This window comes from Aulostomus chinensis, chromosome 1 (assembly GCF_037954235.1).
Source record: "Aulostomus chinensis isolate RoL2024-O1b breed Wild chromosome 1, RoL_Achi_v1.0, whole genome shotgun sequence".
In the NCBI taxonomy this organism is placed as follows: Eukaryota; Metazoa; Chordata; class Actinopteri; order Syngnathiformes; family Aulostomidae; genus Aulostomus; species Aulostomus chinensis.
The window spans coordinates 33,827,975-33,848,480 of record NC_141320.1 but is presented as its reverse complement, the minus strand read 5'-3'; the positions used below and the strand labels follow the sequence as shown (position 1 = coordinate 33,848,480).

The window sequence follows — 20,506 nt, the reverse complement described above, 5'->3', positions numbered from 1 at the left end:
AATTTGACGGTATTCATCTGGAAACTCTGCTGCCAGACTTTTTACCGTTTTTTTATAGTTTTTTTTCTTGACAGTGTACACAGAGGTCTCGTGGTTGAGCCGGGGCACACAGAGTCCCGCCCCCACACAGCTGAGAAACGCAGCTCTGAGCAGCTGCCTCAGTCACACAGAAGATAGACGCGTTTCCTGGTTGGCAAGTGCAGACACAACTTCTCTGAGTGCAGGGTTCACTTCTCTCATTGCTGTTTGTTCACTGTTGAGGTTTTATTCCTCCACCAACCTGCTTCTGTCTGGAAAGAAACAAATAACTGGAGTGCTGCACATCAACAGACTTGGTGTTTGGACACGGACGAATGAAGTTTGGCTTTTTGTTTCTTCCATCAGATCAGAGCTGATAGGAAAAACAATCAGGTGGTTTTATTAAACCAGCAGTGAGCTGGACTTCAGCCCAGGTCCTCAGTCCCACTGTCAGTTCACTTCAACATGGACGAACAAAATCCAACCCTCACCTGGCCTGGAAATCAATAACAATTACATAACAACTCCTTTATTTCTCTCCTGTTCAGGTCCAGTTGGACTCCATCCATCATCATCTTCCGCTTATTCCTTACTATTAAGGGTCGCGGGGGGGCTGGAGCCTATCCCAGCATCTACGGGCAAGAGGCGGGGTACACCCTGGACAGGTCGCCAGTCCCAGTTGGACTCATTCATCTCTATATGGTAGGATTTCACTTCATGAGTTCAGAAGCATCTTCACATGAGATGCTGGTTCCTCAAATTGATTGATTGTTGAATTCTGTGTTTGATGTCTGAATTCTGTCTTTGATCTCTGGGTTCTGTGCATTGAATTCCTGCTCCAGTCTTTGATCTCTGACTGATTCTAAACTCATCAAAGGATCACATCAGCATCTTGGTCCAGACTCCAGATGGTGATTTTACCAAGTGCACCACAGTCCTTGTTGCTGTCTGCTGTTGGGTCACAGCAAAGTAAGGAAACAGCCTGACGGTCCTCAGGAGGAAATCCAACAACCTCCAAAGATGGAGGTGAATCTAGACCTGCTCATGTTGGCCATCCTTGATGAACTTGGGCGGTACTGTGGTGCTGGGATGAGGTCATGGAGCTGATCTGGGAGCAGTCCTGATGTTAAATGATGAGATGAAGGACAGTGTGGAGGCAAAATGGACAAAATGTGTTAACATAAAATAAAATTGTAAACCTGTTTGAAGTCTTATTTTGTGTTTGATGGACATTTTTAAAATCACTAATGATTTTTTGACTGAACGTCCTGGATCCTGTGGTGCCTGATGAGGAGACAACTTGAGTACAGAGTTGGAGAAGAGGGTTTTTGGAGGGGAGATGATTTTTGCAGTGCTACAAGTCAATAAAATGTCATCATTTTTCAAAATGTCCTCACTAAGATGGTTATTAATTTTCTCTCTCCCTCATTCTCAGCTGCTACAGCCTTTAAAGAAAACCTTTGACTGGTGGATCTAACAAAGATCAGATGTTGTCTCCTCTAGAACATCAACAGCTTAACGTTGTGGGCAGGACTCCTACCTGAGCAGGGAGACCCCAATGGATTTCTAGTCCTGATAGGGAGAGGGAGCCTCCTGGGTCACGGAGTGGGGAACCTGATAGGGAGTGGGATGACCCGCCCATTGTGGGTGATTGACAGGGCAGGTTTGATCTATGTTTTCATTTTCAAAAGTAATTTTGAATATTTGTGGAAAGTTAGCCCAACTTGAACATGGAGAAGATGTCTTCTGATAGTGAATCGACTGTTGTCACATTTAAGGATCACTTGAGCTGATAAGATGAAGGCTACACAGGACCAGCTGGAGATTCCAGGGATTGAACCCAGGGCCTCATACATGCTCAGCATGCGCTCTACCACTGAGCTACACCCCCTCTGGTAGACACTGTTTAACTGATGCAGGAACACAAACACAGACACAACATTTATTTTCTTCATTTTAGGGATGTCTGTGTAGGTTCTCATTCATCCAGGTCATCGTAGATCGAAGCGAAGTAAAATCTGGTCAAATGGACGTAAGTTTATCTTGAAGACGTTTCACCTCTCATCCGAGAGGCTTCTTCAGTTCTAGTGAAGAGTGTGGAAACTCCAGCTTATAAACCTATGTGGGAGTGGTCAGTGCTATTGTGGTGGAAACGACCCTCCCGAGACTCACCTGGCCTCCCCAAACGACAGTCGTTGTGCGGTGTCAGGGAGTTTCACCGACCACTCAGATGCTAATGGACTGTGCTGGCAGCAGCAACTCAGTTGCGTTTTAAGGTCTCATATGTGTGAATGTCACTGAGAAGAGAACTGATCTTGTCCTGGTAGTCAGTTGTGTCAAGGACCACCATGCATCTTCCTTTGTCAGCCGGAAGGATGGTGATGTTCTCATCTTTGCTCAGTGCATTCAAGGCCTTCCTTTCCTGGACCGAGAGGTTGGCAGAGGGGACCTTCGCTTCGGAGAGGGCCGCTGTGACCTTGAGTCGTAGTTCATCTGCTTTTGTGGTGGTGGGGTTGTTCTTCTTGATGGCGGATTCTGTGGCAGTGATGAGGTCCACCGTCGGGAGATGTTTCGGGGTGACAGCAAAGTTCATTCCTTTGGCAAGGACGCGTTTCTCAGGACTGGTGAGCTCCCTGTTGGATAAGTTCCTTATCCACCTGTCCTGCGAGTCCGCTGGGGTTGGGCCTTCTGCTTCTCGTTCCCGGTCGAGGCGAGACTGGAGGCGAGCGAATGTCCTTTTCTGCCTCTCCTTGCTCTTCTGATGTTGAGATAGTTGGGCTGTCCCAACGAAGGAGGTGACCTTGTCCAAGATGGCGGGTGGCAAAAATGGCGATAACTCTTGATTAAGGTGATCTAGCTTGGTCTTTAGTCCCTCGATGGTGAAATGGACCTGTCTCACTCTCTCGTTGAGAAGCTGATTTTGTGCCCGTTCCAAAATCTTGCTGGCCCTGTGGCCCCTCACGGTGGATCCTAGTAGTAGGCTAGTGGGAATGAGGTTGTGTTGGCGGCATCGGAGGTTGGAACGTAGATGGTTCCTGTAGTCTGCGATTTTCCTTGCAGTCCTTTCGCATTCCCGCACCACACTAAGGATGTCCTTCCCATAGTGTTCGGCAAGATGTCTGTGTAGGTTCTCATTCATCCAGGTCATCGTAGATCGAAGCGAAGTAAAATCTGGTCAACTGGACGTAACTGAGCCTGTGATCTCAAAGGCTCTGTGATCTCTGTCATTTCACTGTGATGTCAGCCCTCACAGTCTGAAGGCGTGTTCACATCAATCGTGACACAAATTTTCGTGCAACAAGTTCACATGTAAAGTCCATGTAGAGAGCTGAACTGGTGTGTGTACTCGCCGGCAACGTGAGTGACGCGTATTCATGCATTTGAAAGTATTCAACTTTTGTGACAAATTCTCATGACAAGGAGTCCAGAGAGCCTGTCAGCGTTGAGATTCCCCTGGCGTCAGGGAAGTCATGTCAACGGTCCTGGAGCCTGGAGTTGGTGTTGGACCTTGATATCCTGGCACCGATCCTCACAAACAGGTCATCGAACAGGAACCTCGTCAGCCTGAAGTAGCGCTGGAAACGGCCGTCGTCCAGGCGCAGTTCTTGGAGAAAGAGAGTTAAGAAGTTTAGAGGTCCAAGAAGCTTCTTCAGTTCAAAACTTGCCTTTAACCTTCAGTCTAACGCTGTTCCAGCATTGGATGAAAGAGACTGGTGCTCTCATCTTCTTCAACACTGACTTGTTCTACCAGGACAAGAGAATCTGAGCTTGGATGTCATTTAGCAGTCAAAGGCTTGTTAAACTGGTCAACATCAGCTGGTGTTCACTCTGATGATGTAGCGATGGTCTGGATTCTTCCTTCTGGAGCACCAAGCTGCTGGGAAGAAGCCTGATGATGTCAGAGTTGTGTTCAGTGGCTCCTGCTGGGTCCATTTCCGACAAATGGGCTCCAAAGAGTTCAGCTGTTTCAAAGGTCAGGGTTGCTGTTAGCAGACGAGGTGGCCGAGTGGTTAAGGCGATGGACTGCTAATCCATTGTGCTCTGCACGCGTGGGTTCGAATCCCATCCTCGTCGCAAGTGTCTCTAGTTTCTGCTCCTAGATTATGGAAAGACTCTGAACTGTGAGGCTTTTAACTGACACAGATACCAGTTGAGTCAACTTCCCTTTCACAACCTGACCAAAACAACTCTGACACCCAGAGCTCACATGTGTCAATCACCTCTGGAGAAGGTCCCGCCCCCTTAGAGCCATAAATCCTCCCATCAGTGAAGAAAACTGAAGACACCTCTTGGATGAGAGCTGAAGCGTCTTCTAGAAACCTGAAACAGTCCACTTGGAACGTTTAAATAATTCTACAATCCTACAGTTTCATTGAGCTTTTGTCCAAAGCCATGTTCATGTATCACATGTATATAATATATATGTGACACTCGTTCATCTACTCATTAACCAAAAATGCAGTCTAATTCCAGTAAATTTGTGCAGAAGAAAACGTTATTTGTGCTGCTTCTTTATTCATTTATTTAGTTTAGTTAGTATTTTTTAATGTGTTTTCTTTCAAGTCACATTTTGTCCATTAACTTCATAATCAGAGTCGCCATCTCATCACATGACTAAAGTCTGGGTTCTGTATTGGTGGTAAAATATCCTTCCATGCCCCTCACTAGTTTGCACACAGAAAAGCATATTTTACTGGTTTCAGATCTCTTAGCTTGTTCTCTCTCTTAAAGCAGCTGAGGCAGCTTTCATTGTGTGATTGATTTTAAAATATAAACATGGAACAGAACCATTGGAATCAGATGTCAGGACATTTGAAGGAATGTCAATCTCCTGTTGAAATGTTGCAGTGTGCAGCTGAGGCTCTCTGGCAGTGGCACCAGGAGCCCCAATGGCAGAACCTGGACCCTCCTGGAGGAGAACCACAGGTGAGGGCCTTCTTGGCTCCAGATTGATGGAAATCAAGTGTCTGAGGCTGTTAGCAGCCATGAAGTTGATCTGGTTGGCACTGGTATTTGTTCTTGCTGCAGCTCAGGAGTGATTCAGGAGAAGAGTTTCAGAACAGCCCAGGTTGGGGACTAGAATTTTAGAATTTCCCCTGGAACCAAACAACCTTGGAGGGTAAAACCTCCAATCATAGCCACTCAGATGCAGCAGCAGAAGAAGCTGTCATCTACCCTGACAGTCAGAGCATCAAGTCAAGGAAACATCACCATCTTGTAGTTCCAAACCTCCACCTGTCAGATTCAGCTACTTCTGATTGTGGGACTTTAAACTTGAACACAATGGAATTTGGACAAGGAGTTTTCCTTCCAGTCCAAACATCATCGTCCAGCCTCCAACCAGAGGTCCATCAGTTATCATGGAGCCACAGGTGGAGTCTGGGTTCTTTTCTAGAATGAGACGGCAATGACAGTCCTGCCAAGTGACATCACTGACATGAATGGATGACTTCAGTCATGTGACTGGATGACTTCAGTCATGTGACTGGATGATTTGAATATTTTGCTGTTGGCCTCTGGACCTTTTTTCAATCAGTAGTTGACCACAGGTAGCTTAGCTACCTTTTTTCCCTATTAAAAGGGTTTTCTATGGAGTTTTTCCTCAGTCGATGTAAGGGTCTAAGGGCAGAGGATGTTGTTATCATGCCATGTGAAGCCCTTGAGACAAACTGTTGGTGAAAACGGGCTCTACAAATAAAATTGCCTTGCCTTGCCTTAGCTAACTGCTAACAAATTAACTTTTAGTCCAACAAAGAATGGGGGTTGATAGTCATTCATCCAAAGTCTTTGGTTTCAGATGGAGTCTCAACTGAGACTCCTAGTTCAGAGGATGGGTTTGTTTGCTATCAGGTTGCCACCTTTCAGAAATGAAAATCAGGGATGCCCAGCACGGCTCCTGGGGGCCATGACCACCAGGGGCCTGACTCCCATGAGGTGGGTGCCCACAGCAGAGGTGTGTTTTATTTTGTAGGTGTTTTTAGTCAAGGGGTGATCAAGAAAGCAATTCCTCCGACTTAAAGCTTGAAATGCTTTATCACCAATAAACACAGTCTTTATTGTGCAACACTGAACTGCACAATGAACTTTTAAAATATAAACTCAATAAATGGAGAACTTCATGTGACTTAAGTTCATAACACATCAACAGGTTTCCCTCCCTTCTTTTTCCAAGTCTCCTTCTTGTTCCTCCTTGCAGCTCTGGGGAACTCCTGGTCTTTCAAAGCCCTGTTGTAGAACTCTGAGCAGGACTGCTCCAAGCTGAGAGGGATCCCTCCTTTGAGCTCCATGGAGCTCCTGTTCCTGCTGTCCCTCCATTTGGGGGCCATTCTTGAAAAAACCCTTTCCACAGATCCACACTGTAAACCTGAATATGTTTGCAGAACTCAAAAAAAGTGAGGCAATCAGTTGCCACATTTTTTTTGAGTTCATAAAGTCAAACATTTGAGTTTATCAAAGATTAAATATTTGGAGTTGATATTTGATCTACTTTTAAATTACTCTTAAATTGAATTACTGATGAGGCCAACTCAAAAATTGTCATTCAACGATACTGAAATAATTCATTCATCTTTCTCATTGCAATAACTCCAGATAACGGAATCATTTCAAGTATGAAAACTCAGGATTTCATGTTCAATGAACTTAACATTTATTCGTTTTTCTTTCAATCTTCTGATTACACACAACTCCAAAACATTGACTTGCTTCAACTCCAAATCATTTACCTTCACACTTACAGTCAAATATTTGTGGCAACTGATAGCCTTAAACATATCAAGTACTCTTGACTCAAAAGTAGTAGTGGAAACTCTTCAAACTGTGAATCCAGCATTAGCCTTTGAGTTTAGACAATGATTTACCCTCACCTGTGCCTTGGAGCATGAAATGACATTTAAATCATATTTGAAAGTCAACAATTACAAAGGCACAATTTGGGCCATCTGGTTGTCAACTTGCAGTGCAGCAATGGAAACAATTGTCAAAACCCTACATACACAAGGAACAGTGTGTAGCCTTCCTTTGGCTGTCAGGTTCAAATCTAGTAACTTCAGGATGCACTAGAAAAGAAATACAAACTCAAAGCAAAATTCTCACTGTCCCAACATCCCATCCTGGTGATAATAAAGTCTCTGTAACACTGTTTGCTACTTGGTAGGGAATTACTTCACTTCAGTAAAACAGCCTGAAACTTTGAGGCCAGATTCTTTCCCCAAACTCCATCTTGTAGAAACAAAATGTCATCGTGTAAACACTTTGCATGTCAGTTCAACAACAAGAAAATGGAAATTACATTCACAACTTTGTGCCATTTGTCTGAAAACCAGTTGAATACTGTAGAGCAGCAGCTTGACCATCAACAGTTGAACAATAGTCCCCATGGACCACGTCATGGGTTGGTGTGGACTGGGCTCTGACAGGGTGAGCCCTCAGATCCACAGCTCCTTTTCAGATCTAGAGGTACACATGGAAGATGAGTTCATTTTTGAGAGTCTGGAGCTTTGGTGACAGCTTAGAGTTTCCAGACCAAGCAAGATTTTCTGTTTGAACTCAAAGGTCTTGGTCAGTCCCTTCTGATAGGAGAGATGTGGAGCATCAGTCTGGCCCAACATTACCAGAAAGGCATCAGCAAGCCTGGGGAGGTCGACCACCACATCACCCTCTAGGATGAGGGAGAGTTTCGATGGGTGGTGGTGAACTGGGCTTGTGGCATCGTCATTCACGGTTGGAAGGAGGACCACTGACGCATCCCCCAGGTCTTGCTCATCCATATCATTAAAAATATGAAAAACCAAAGGAAAAACATAATATTTAGTATTTTTGGAAAGAGCAGAGTTTGACTGAAAGAGCTGTGAAGAAAAATCTGAAAAAATCTTGATCTCATACATTTTTAGAGCAGTTGTTTTGAGAGGACAAAATGTCCTGAAGGGTCTCAAAGGATGGATTTGGAAAGAGGCTTAAGGTTTCTAAACATCCTGCCAAATGTTTGAGAAATGTTCATGTGTGTTTTCTTGATACATCAGTAAATGAAATGAAAACATGAACAGGTTATTTACAGTACAACAGGCTTGATATTTCTAAACTGGGATGTACCACACATGTTCTGAAAAACCCTGACACTTCCTCACGCAGATACACAGGAAGGGCATGGAGAACAGTGACACGCCTTGTATGGACATCATGTCATTCCTAGGAACATTAAGACAGTGGAAATACTGGGACAAGTTTACTAATCAAACCCAATGCCAGTCAACACATTCTATTAGGTACCACAATAATATCTGCTCATAATTCCACCAATAACCTGCTGACTTATCTGCTGCATTTGTGAAATTCAAACACTTATTTGAACCTTTAAATTCTCAACATGACACGAAGACTTCACCTGTGAAACGTAGAACCACCTGTGTATCAAGGACTTTGAGCCAGCCAAGGCGTTTGCAGTTTTGCCCGTTCTGGAAGCTTTCTGCCTCAATGAGGGCATTAAACCAGGAGTGTGGCCATCAAGTTGGGCACAGAAAGTATTGGGAAGGTTCTGGTTAGTGATGTGTTGAACCTCTGCACACACCTGCATTGTGCAAAGGACAAAAAAGCACACATGAAGGAGAGCCTGCATCTTTAGAAACAAAGAAGCTGCATTGAGTTTGAGCTGATTTTTCAGTCTGAAGTATCCCACTGCTCATCATCCTGCATTTGTGTGCTGTGAACTGGACGCTCTTCATCTGAATCAAGAGAGACACTAGAGCTGGTAGGATGGAGATTCTGAGTGTGCTCAGAGACAATGTCACTAGGAAAGTCTGAAGCAAGACTCCCTTGGTGCACTCTACTTTTATGGAGTTAAATGAAGAGGATACATTTGTGCTGTCGTCACAACCTCTGTATGGGCATCCACTGTCTCATGCTTTTTTAAGTGGGATCTTATGTGACTGAGGAGTCCAGACTCTGAAAATGGTTGCTCAAATGGGCGTCAAGGACACTTGAAAGTCAGAAGATCCTCACTTTCCCTTCACTGCTGTTTTGTTCCTGAGTGTGATATCTTGACAGATGAGTCCTCAGTGCACTGAGTGTCTGAAATGTGCACATCCAATCAACATGGAGGCATGGGAGTGGGCTACTTTGAAAAGTGGCAGTGCTGCAATCTACAGTGTTTAAATAGACATGTTCTAGTGGTAAAAAAAGCTGAACATAACTTAGAGTGCCAAGTCATTTTTGTTGCAGCAACCTGAAAACAGACACAAAAACTATCTTACAGGACACCTGTTATGAAGTGAAAACCTCTATCAGAACTAAAGTCCTGAGGCTCCTCCCACTCTGAAGCAGGCAGTTGCTCCCAGCCAGCCCACACTTTCACTCTCTGGTGTAGGAGTGAAGAACAAAATCAGAATCAAGAACCATCACTCTTTCATTGGGGCTCCTTTCTCCTTGTTCTGATACAGAAATTCAACAGCTTCTATCATTGATTGACAGGAAATGTTGATGACACACTGGGATTTTTGTTCTCCTGCTGTCACTGTCAAGTGCAGCTTAACATGAGAGGTAGCAGGATCATTCATGTGTTCATGTTTCCAGCAGACAAGGAGGAAACCTGGGAGGACTTCAGTGACTTTGTTCACTGGTTCTCACTTCATCTTCTCAGTATAAAGTTTAAAGCGAGCTGGCCAGGAGTTGAACCTAGAATCTTCTGATCCGAAGTGAGACGCGTTGTCCATCGCGCCACCAGCCCTGTGAAGAAGCTGCTATGTTCATGTGTACTTGGTTTTACAGAAAATCCCAACAACATGGTGGCATTTTCAGGGGACACAATGGTGCAGTGGTCAGCACTGTGGCCTCCCAGCAAGAAGGTTCAGCTCTCCTCCTATTTGGTTGCTAGGCACCTGAATCAATCCTCAGTGGAGCGGTGCTGCTGAGGCTGAGTGAGGCTGAGTGAGGGACTGAGCAGGAGCCAGCAGGTCCAAGCAGGTTCAGGCAAACTCCCCTCAGTCCACCAACATCAAAGCAGAGGAACAGAGTTCATCTAACAAAATGATTCATATCATCTCCTCTTGGAATGTTCTGGAACTACAAGTACACTTAAAATGGCTGACTTATGACTACAGAAGGTACTTTGAAGTAGATTTGATTTATTTAAGTCAGTGACAGTCTTTTTTTTAAAGAATTTAGTTCAGGTAACTTGATTGTTTTACTAAGATGAGCTTTAATGTTATACCATTGAAAAAAGACCTTCATATATTTATGATGACATCACCAATAGGAGCCTTCAGTCTGTCAGGGGGTAGAATTCAGTCACCACCAATGACATCAGAGTCAGAGTTTAGAGATCAAAGACAGACATTAAAGTCTCACATTAAAGTGTCATATCTTTGAAAATATACTGCAATACATGAAATACTATATTTCCATGGATGGTAACCTCGTTCTTATATTCTTTAATATACTGCAATAGTAATGGACCCTCTATGACACTGTAGTGATGAATCTATCAAGGAGTAAAAATGATTATAATCAGAATTTTGAAGTCAAGTTTGAGATCAGTTTGATCCTCTCTCTCTCTCTCTCTCTCTCTCTCCCTTTCTCCCTCTCTCCCTCTCTCTCTCTCTCTCTCCCTCTCTGTCTCTCTCTCTCTCTCCCTCTCTCTCTCTCTCCCTCCCTCTCTCTCTCTCTCTCTCTCTCTCTCTCTCTCTCTCTCTCTCTCTCAGGAGCTTTTTAATGAATATTTTAATAAAACAGAACAGGAGACTGAAGAGTGATCACTCAAACCCACAGGCTGAATGGGACATCTTTTAAAAATATTGAACCACTGAGTAAAACCAAAGAAGCGCTCCTGTCTCGTCGGTGCTAACAAGTTAGCTGTTGAGTGAGTCCAGCTGTGCTGTCTAGGAATCCTGGTCAAAAGCCTCCACTCATCAAACAGCTGGTGTGTTGGTGGATCTGTGGATCCTGCTGGAAGAAGCAGGGTGGAGCTCTGAATGGTTCCTGTCTCAAAGAGCTTCTCTGTGCAGCTCCCATCAGCTCCTAAAAACAGGAAACCAGCAGATTCACTGTTGAACGGTGGCATTAAAATGTCTCAAAAGCTGTCCTGTCCACCATTTGTTGGTGCAAAGACATTTAAAAACACCAGTTGAACATTTTCCAAAGTTGCTCTCACCTTCTTTCAAACACCTGGAATGATTTCCTCCAAACCAAAAGAAACTGGTAAAAAAAACAACAAAAACCTCCTGGAGAATCAAACTCCACCCTCTGCTCCAACTGGACTTGGGACTTCAAATGACCCCCATTAAAAGTCTGCCTGCATCCCCATTCACTGACTGTTGTGCTGTGGGTCTCCTGGACAAACATGGCAGGGATCCTCTTGAGCTCCAGGAGTTTAAAAGAGCAGCTCTTTTAAAATGGGTTCTGGCTCCATTCAGGTTTAGAGAGCTGAGACTAAAATCACACATGAATAAAAGAGGGAACCCAAGAAAACAAGTCAGCGTGAAAGAGGAGCAGATTTTAAAACTCCTCAAACACCCAGGAGTGAAGCCTCCCGGGACCCAAGAGGCTCCAGCTGGCAGAGCTCTCACTGGTTTCTCCACCACCTCACTAACCTGAGCTGGAGCATCTGAGAACCAAACAGTGACCCCATTCACTCCAGAGCTGACTCCACAAACTCTGAGCCCCCACTTTACCCACAGCCAGCAGGCCTCCTCCACATTCAGATCATTAACGCAGCGACTCCTAAGCACCAGTAGAGCCTGCTCATCGTCCCTGGGTGGGCTCGAACCACCAGCCTCTCGGTTAACAGCCGAGCGCGCTGACCGATTGCGCCACAGAGACTCTGAGGCACCTGCTTTTCATGAAGAGTTTTCAGGCTAAATTCAGTGTGTGAGGTCCACACTGCACATTTGAGGGACCATGAAGGACAGAGGAGAGTCTGACTGTCATGGTGAAAGCCTTCAGCACTAGAACTGAAACAGCCCCACCATCTTAACCCCCCCAGACCAAACAGGCTTCATCAGAAACAGACCCCCCTCCTAGAACATCCAGAGATCATCAGTCTGATTAATAGAACATGGCAAACAAACAAGAACATGTTATTGTTTGATCAGAAGCTGAAACAATGTTTCTATGTTTGTCTGTTCTGGTCTGAATGAAAGAGGAGGTTTTCTTGGTCATGTGACGTGGATGAGAGTTCAACTAGAACTTCCTGATTCAACAGGATTTGAGTTTGTTGGGATTTTGTCAAAGCCACCAACCAAACCTCTGAGTGGTGCAGATGTCTGCTGCCTCCTCAGAGCAGACTGGAGCTCAGCCTCACTCACCTGTGGGAGCCCCAGCAGAGCCACCGTGTGATGGAGCTTCAGTTTAGGCTCCAAGGTCCTGGATTGAATTGGTGTTTTGTGTTTTTAGGCCTCCTGGCACCATCAATGGTAGAGCAGAGTGGTGCAGAGGAAGCGTGCTGGGCCCAGAACCCAGAGGTCGATGGATCAAAACCATCCTCTGCTAAAAGAAGAAAAATAAAATGAACCAGTGTCTTTAGAAATGTGTGTCTGTTAAAAAGAGGTTCATAAGGATTTTGTCTTCCTCCACAATCACCAACCATTGTGAGAGTTAACAACAGTCCACTTTGTGACTGAAGCAAAAGTAGACTTCAAAAGGTTTTTCTGATTCAACATAGCAGCTAAATTTCCATTTCCTGAACAGGACAGGTTAAAAAAAGGGAATGTCATGACTTCCTCTGTATGTTAGAATATGAACGTCTAAAAATGTTCATGCCCAGTTTTAAGTTAGAATTAAACTGAAAACACAAAACTCTTCCCTCTTCAATCCTGTCACTCAGTGTTGTAAACTGTTTCAAACAAATTCTACTGTTGAACAGTTCAAGTGTTTCTAATGAAGCTGAATGTTCTCCTCTACTTTCCTCAATTGGGTTTCTTTCATGTCCTCCTGAGATCAAAGACAGAATTCTAGGTACAAATAAAAACACTATCAAAGCCTCCTGATGACATCATCAATTCTGTCTTTGATCTGTGTCTGTCCAGCCGGTCCTGAGTGGATCCAACAGTTTCCCATGGGTGACTCTGTCATGGTCTCTCTCCTGCTGTCTCCAACTCTCAGAGCGCTTCTACTGGTTTCTCTCCATCGTCCCTGTTGCTAGGCAGAGCACTGGTGAGGACTGAGGCCAGTGATGTCATCACCTCCAGCTGAGACCTGCCAGGTGATCCTGCTTCATTCAACTCTGCTGCCTCTGCCACTGCCCTGACTGGTGAGGCTGACAGCAGGTTCTCTCTCATCTAAACTCTCTGTTTACAATGGAGGCTGAAATCCTTGTGATTGGTGGTTCAATCATCAGGTCTGTTGAACTCCCAGGTGCCACCACCTGCTGTCTTCCTGGTGCCAAAGTTGTGGACATTATTGAACGTCTCCAGGACTCATCGATCTCCACCCCTCCTGCAGGTTCTCCCTGTCTCTGTGTGGGTTCTCTCTGGTTCTCCAGCTTCCTCCCACAGTCCAAAGACATCAAGAGGGTAGTGGTTACCTGGACACTCTAAATGACTGTGAGTGTGAATGGTTGTCTGTCTGTGTGTGTTGGTCCTGGGATGGACTGGTGACCCATCAAGGGTGAACCCAGGGCTGGACCGGCCACCTGGCCGATGCACATCTTTGGGCCGGCCCATAACTGTCATAATTTTTTTTTCAAAAGTGTATAGTTTTTAATCGACCGTAACGGTATCGGAGACGCGAAACGCGGCCCATTGGTTGATTTTCTTGAAGGACATTGGGCTCGTCCAATGAAATCTCTCAGCTCTCTCTCTTTCTCTTAGTCAAGCCATGCTGTTGCAATGGAAGTGGAGGAGTCAGATCAGACAGTTGGAGACTATTTTAGTCGCCTTCTTCCACACAGAGGACTGATTTTTTAAAGTTTCATCCTCAACAAGATTCCATGAACCCTGTCGTCCAGAGGCTCTTCGTTAGAACGGACGGCACGACGTGGAAATGGCTGACTTATTGTGGTCAACGTCATGCTTTGTTTTGTTTTGTTTGCCCTGCTTTTAGCAAGCCCAGTGATCCAAGTGTCTTCATTAGAGGCCTGACAGACTGGAGGCATGTGCACCAAAGAGTAGAGGAGCATGAGAGAGGCATGGCACAGAGGCAGTGTGCTGAGGCCTATTTTTGAAACTGCTCCAGAGCAAGACTGGCCTCCTCCTTGAGGGAAGACAGCTGACAGGACACCGTGAGCAGGTTAAGAAGCAGGGCTGGACTGGGACCAAAAAATGGCCCTGGCATTTTTCATCCCTGGCAGCCCTCCATGGTTATTTACACGATATGTGTAAGCACACGCCATACCAGAGGATGTATGCGCACATTGTGAAGTTTCAAAAATTAAAATAAAGTGCAGTATTCTACATGGAAGACAGTAACCATGTTAAAAGAGTGATACTCTTTCACTACTCAGAGACCTTCTTCTTCCACTACACGTTCCAACACCTGACGTCTCTTCTTCCCAGTCCAGCCCTGGAAGAACGCGTCGAGTTTTGGAAATTCGGCTGCTTTTCTTCTCCGGAGTCTCTCTTTTTCGGCTCCTCCTTTCTCCTTCCTCTTACTGGGCAACATTCTTCATGGCTTCTGACTGCAAGGCAGCCGCTGAGTGGTGGTACTACAACTGGATGGGTCTGTTTCTCATTTTAACACAAAACAAACTAACCGCTGTTTCTGCGTTTTTACCAGAAATATATGTTTTGAAATGCCTGCTCACACCGGCCCATCCGGCTACATCCACCAAACTTTACACACATAACATAATATAATAATATAATATAATACCCCTGAACACAAGCCCCAAAGCAGTAGTTGTTTTGTTTTTCTTCATAAAGGAGGTGCACAGTCATGACTACGATATCTCTGGCAACAAACATGGAAGGGGCTTTGGGGTCTTGTGTTTCAGCTCTGTAACTTCTGGATGGCTGAAAATGTCAGAATCAGTCCTCTCACTGACATCAACCATTGGTGTGACTTTTGGTGGCTTCAGCTCAAATGAAACCAGGGAAGAGGGGCCAGACTTTGAGGAGCCCCTTAGGGTTAGTGGATGCCCCGGGACCGTGCTTGGGCCCCTTAGCACCTAGATGGCACCTAAATTCCCAGCACATGCTACTCTGGGGCATCACACTATGTGTGTAAAGTTTGGTGGATGTAGCCCAAGTAGAAACACCAGAACCCAGATTTGATCCTCAATTCTGCTCCAAAAGGCTCTCGGAGAGCAGAAGTCCCAGACCCTGATTTTGCCCAGTTTCACAAGGGGATAGTTTTTTCTCTTTGAACCTAGGAAGTTGAAATTTTAGTGTGTTGTTCTGTCCTCCATAAGGATCGCATCTGTGGTGGTTTGACCCCCCTAAGTCCTCTCTGCTGTCCGTAAAGGGCGTGGCAAAGTCCAGTAAAGTCTTTCAATGAAGCATCATAACTGGTCAAAGTTGCTCCAAATGAGATGAGCTTTCTGGGAGGAGTTCACACCTCTGCCAGAAACCAATATTTAAAATTTTGAAGCCCCACCTCCTTCCTGAAGCTACTTCTTGTTTGGGAGGGGGTTCTAGAATTATTCCTCCAGATTATGATTTCATAAAGTTTCAGGTCTGTATCCACTGGAGAGGCCAATGAGAGCAAAAGAGCAACAGGGTCAAAGGTCAACAGGCCTCGTGTCTCAGCCAGGCCTCAAAGGGTTAAGTGAGCCTTTTGGAGCTCCTTTGAAAAAAGGCCTGTCACCAATCTTGTTCAGGACCAACATGAAGAAGGATCTTTGGAACATTTTCACATCTTTAAGACGGCCTTGACTCCTTTTTATAGCAGGAGTCACTGAACAGCACAAAGCTGCTATTGCAGCCATCAGGCCTCATTTCTGATCAGTTATTATTGTTGAAACAAAGCTGAATATCAATTATTGATTTTTATTGTCATCATTGTGAACACCTGATGAGAGAAACACAATAAAAACATTTGAAAAGGAAGGATCAGAGTGTTGTTGTACTGCAATACTACAGTACAGCATCAGAGACACTCAGTTATTGATTGCCTGAATGATTGATTTCCCCAGAAGAGGAACAGCTTTGTTGGAGCAGTAAAAATACACACATCAGAACGACAAAGTTACATTTGAAAAGAAACTACATGACATTACCAGCACAACATCTGAAGAACAGTTAGGATCAATTTAACTGGCCAGATAGTTAGGATTTCTTTAATGATATCCTTGATGAACCCAGACATCAGAGTGGTTTGTTCCCCACAATAATAAATCTGTAAATATAGCGTGAAGTGATGGAACTAAAAGGCCACCTCTGAGTGCAGGAGTGAGCCTCTGTGACGGATGTGACGTCAGCAGACCGCCATTAGTTTGAGTCATTGTTTATATTCTTAATGCTGATTGGTCGATCTATAAGGGTGACAAATGGACTTTGTAGGTAGAATAAACATCCAGAAATTAAATGAATTTGTAGATTGTCTTATTAATCAAAAGATAAAGTATTAAAAATATTTGTTTTTTTTTCCTCGTAGTGAGCGACAACTACCGGATTTTCTCACAGAAGAACGGGGGCCGACTTCCACGGAAGCGGATGGAATTATTTTTATTGACCAGCTGTAGTCAACAATCACACAAACAACAACAAACAAGCGTAGCTATTTTATATTTTGATGGTAATTCCTGGGCCAATATGTTTTATATTATTTTATTAGTCAACAATCCCACAGATATATTATCAACTCAGATAACGACGCAATGTAACGACAAAATACAACGACATAAACGCCATTTAGGTTTCCGTGGTTTGAACCATAACAACTGCAGAAAACTTGGAATGACGCTCGTAGCGTCCTTAGTAACCACCATAGCAACAGCAGAAACGTGACACTGTAACAACTCTCTTCCGAGAGGTGAAAGATTCATCGTAATAACGAACAAACCAAAGATTAAACACAAGAGAAGAGAGAGAGCTGAGAACTGAAGACAGAACTGAACAACTTCTCTCTGAGAGCTTACAGCCCCTCAGCCTGAAGAAGAAATGGAAACATGAGCAAACATGGCGTCAACACCAACTCATCAATGATGAAATCTGTTCTCATCTCTGGTTCAGGATCAGCTTTGATATGTGGACGTTTGGAGTTGATGCCTCATTTGCATATTTAAACAGGTTGATAGGAAACCTTCAAGAACTTTGATAGAACATTGAAATGTCATGGTGGGAAAATGAAGTCATCATTGATCCTGAAGATGTCACTAAGAGGCCGTCAGTGCTGGACGATGATGTCACAGTCAAGTTGACCTTTGGGATATTAATTGTCATGATTTCATGCTCACAGACGTTTGAGAGTCTCTTGTTTCTTCAGAGTGAATCATTGACTTCTCTCTCCTCATGTTGTCAGTCTTAATAGCAGGCGTGCCAGCACTCCATGTTTCCTGAGATCTGATCACTGGAACCACATTCAGAGGTGGTCTGGTCCACATGGGGCCACATTCTCTCAGAGGTTTGTCCACCAATGAGACCTGGGCCCCAGTTAAGGCGTATTATTACGCCGTCTGATCACGTGACAGCTCACTGAGAGAGACTCTTCTGACGGCTCTGAGGACAACATGACCTCATGGGGTTGTGTCTCAATAACAGGTCACGTTTCAGGACGTTTGGCTGCCGTGTCCACTCATTCTCTGCTCTGTGTCATTTTTTCCATTATCAGATCCATAGAACTTCCTGATTCAACAGGATTTGAGTTTGTTGGGATTTTGTCAAAGACACCAACCAAACCTCTGAGTGGTGCAGATGTCTGCTGCCTCCTCAGAGCAGACTGGAGCTCAGCCTCACTCACCTGTGGGAGCCCCAGCAGAGCCACCGTGTGGTCTGGAGCTTCAGTTTAGGATCCAAGATGCTGGGTTTCATTGGTGTTTTGTGTTTTTAGGCCTCCTGGCACCGATGAATGAATGAACCATTGTTCCAGAGGGAGCTGGTGTCAGGTCAGTCCCTGTTTCTACAAGACCTCCTGCTGCAGAGCCAAACTGGGAAACATTTGAAACTCAAATTCCTGTTCTTGTCTCAATCCTGTTCGGTGGGGTTCACCCTGGACAGGTCACCAGTCCATCACAGGGCCAACACATAGAGACAGACAACCATTCACACTCACAGCCACACCTACGGTCAATTTAGAGTATCAATCAGCCTCGTCCCCTCTTGATGTCTTTGGACTGTGGGAGGAAGCTGGAGTACCACAGAGAACCCACACAGGAACAGAGAGAACATGGAGACTCACACAGCCGAGACTCCAATCTGGAACCTTCTTGCTGTGAGGCAGCAGTGCTCACCACTGCACCATCGTGTCACCAGAAAATGACACCAGATCGTTTGGATTCTCTGTAAAATGAAGCACACATGAACATAGCACCTTCTTCACAGGGCTGGTGGTGCAGTGGATAAAGAGTCTGACTACGGATCAAAAGGTTCTAGCTTCAACTCCTGGCCACCTGGTTTTCAACTTCACACTGAGAGGCCTTCACACCTGAAGTGAGACACACTGATAAAAGTCACTGAGCTCCTCCAAGGTTTCCTCCTTGTCTGCTGTCAACATGAACACACGAATGATCCTGCTGCCTCTCACATGAGAAGCAAAACATCCCAGTAGAAGCTGTTGACTTTTGTATCAGAACAAGGAGGAAGGAGCCATTGAACATGAAGAACAAGTGGATGCAGAGTTTTATTGGTGTTCAGGAATCAGCCTCTGGAAAACTGGGGTAGTGGAGGCTCCAATCTTCAGAGCCTCACCATCTGACAATTTCTCCATCTTTTCATCCTGAACCATCAACAGAGGCAGAGGTTCAAGATGTCCTCCCTCCAAAGGCAGTGGGTGGTGTTCTCAGAGCCTCCCAGCAGATCAACCCCTCCCACTCTCATTCACACAGAGGCATCAAAGAAAGGCAACAGGAAGATGGTTCCTCCTGCTGTTCAGTAGTCAGTCCAGAATCTGGGTCACCAACAAAATGCTGGATCTCCTCCAGAGTGTGGATGAGTCCACTGCTGGGATTGGAGCTCTCATGGAGCCGTCACCTGACATGAGCACACAGAGTCACCTGACCGCTCCTCCACTGAAGCTAGCAGACTGAACAGGGCTGTTGTTTACTTGCTAGCTGATGGGTGAGCAGCTGATGTTTGCAGTCACACTGAAATAAACTAAAATAGAGTCAGGAGCTCAAATCCTGTCAGCACCAAAGGAGCCACGTCTCCACCACTTCAGTCACACAGAGACTCCTCAGGATTCCTTCATCTCTCCATGTCATTTTGTAGCAGGCTCCTGCTGCTCCACCCTGCCTCCCCCTGACAGACTCAGCTCCTCTGAGACTGAAGGTAGCTAGGAAGCTCAATAATTGGAACCATTTATGCTAATAGACATCATTAACATTCCCATCCAGTAACGATGAGCTCTCTCCAGCAGTTTGGTTGACAGTTAATGAGCAGGCAGGTCGTGCTTCATTTCCATAAAAGTGACTAATATTTGTTGAAAACTAAAGAGGCAGAAAGCTGAACCTCACATGAACCCTTGAAGTCCTGATTTCAGCTGCATGTGAAGAAACCAGCATCCATCCTGGTGTTGGTGTTTAAACCTGGACTAACAGAACCAGGCTCAGAGGGTTTCTGTCTGTCAGCTGTGAGGAAACTCAAACCATGAAGGCTTTGAGGGTTTGTTCTCAACACAAAGAAAGATTCAGTGCTCAGACAGGAAGTGACAACTTTGAAAAAACAAACAATTACAAGTCTCAGTTTATTTCTTCATGAATGTCTTAATGAGGCAATCAACACCAGAGCCCTACAGTTAGAATTAGTAACACCGTCTCTAACGAGGGATGTATTTGACCCAATGTAGTATTCTGATCAAACGTAGTTTTCATCCAAGTATATTAAAGTACAACACTTTTTGCCAAACTGAAGTTCTCTTCTTTAATTTATATGCAACGTCACACCAATGAAAAAAGGAGGAGCCTATAAAACCACATGACCAGAATCAGGAGGGGGGGACAATTCCCTGATGTCAGAGTTCAAGGGTGAAGTCGTTCTGGGATAAAGAAGAGGTCATCCTCCTTTTTCTGCCTCGTGTCTCTGAACCAGCTCATCGTTTGTTGTGTCCACGCCATTCCGTGTCGTTTAACATGTTTTATGTAACATGAATGACACATTAATATCCAAATATATACATGACATCAATTATCTCTTGATACGGATAAACATCTATAACAAGTGAGAGAAGTCATGTTGTTCCGACCTCTCAAAGGTACATTGCAGTGCTGGAGGAGTGCTGACATAATCATTCTGGTTCTTTGCTGGATGAAGGCCTAAACTCTGCAGTGAAACCTACTGCCTTGAACTCCCTCTTCATTCTGGCTCAGGCTTTTCCTGCCAACAAGGCAGCGTCAACAGAAGCAGTCAGCTGATGTCCACAGCTCAACATGAGAAGGACACTTTTCTTTGAAGACAAAACTTTCAAG

At 44.8% G+C, this 20,506-nt stretch overlaps 1 long non-coding RNA gene and 2 other non-coding genes across 3 annotated transcripts; 2 read left to right on the top strand and 1 right to left on the bottom strand.

The window, feature by feature from the left end:
- Positions 1-401: 401 nt before the first annotated feature.
- On the top strand, positions 402-1,254 carry LOC147271380 (uncharacterized). The gene is made up of 3 exons (XR_015115772.1): positions 402-467; positions 567-720; positions 861-1,254. It is a non-coding gene; the product is annotated as an uncharacterized LOC147271380 (long non-coding RNA).
- Positions 1,255-4,010: 2,756 nt separating this feature from the next.
- trnas-gcu (transfer RNA serine (anticodon GCU)) lies at positions 4,011-4,092 on the top strand. Its single transcript has one exon. It is a non-coding gene; the product is annotated as a tRNA-Ser (tRNA).
- Positions 4,093-11,755: 7,663 nt separating this feature from the next.
- Positions 11,756-11,829, bottom strand: trnan-guu (transfer RNA asparagine (anticodon GUU)). The gene has a single exon. It is a non-coding gene; the product is annotated as a tRNA-Asn (tRNA).
- Between the last annotated feature and the right edge of the window lie 8,677 nt (positions 11,830-20,506).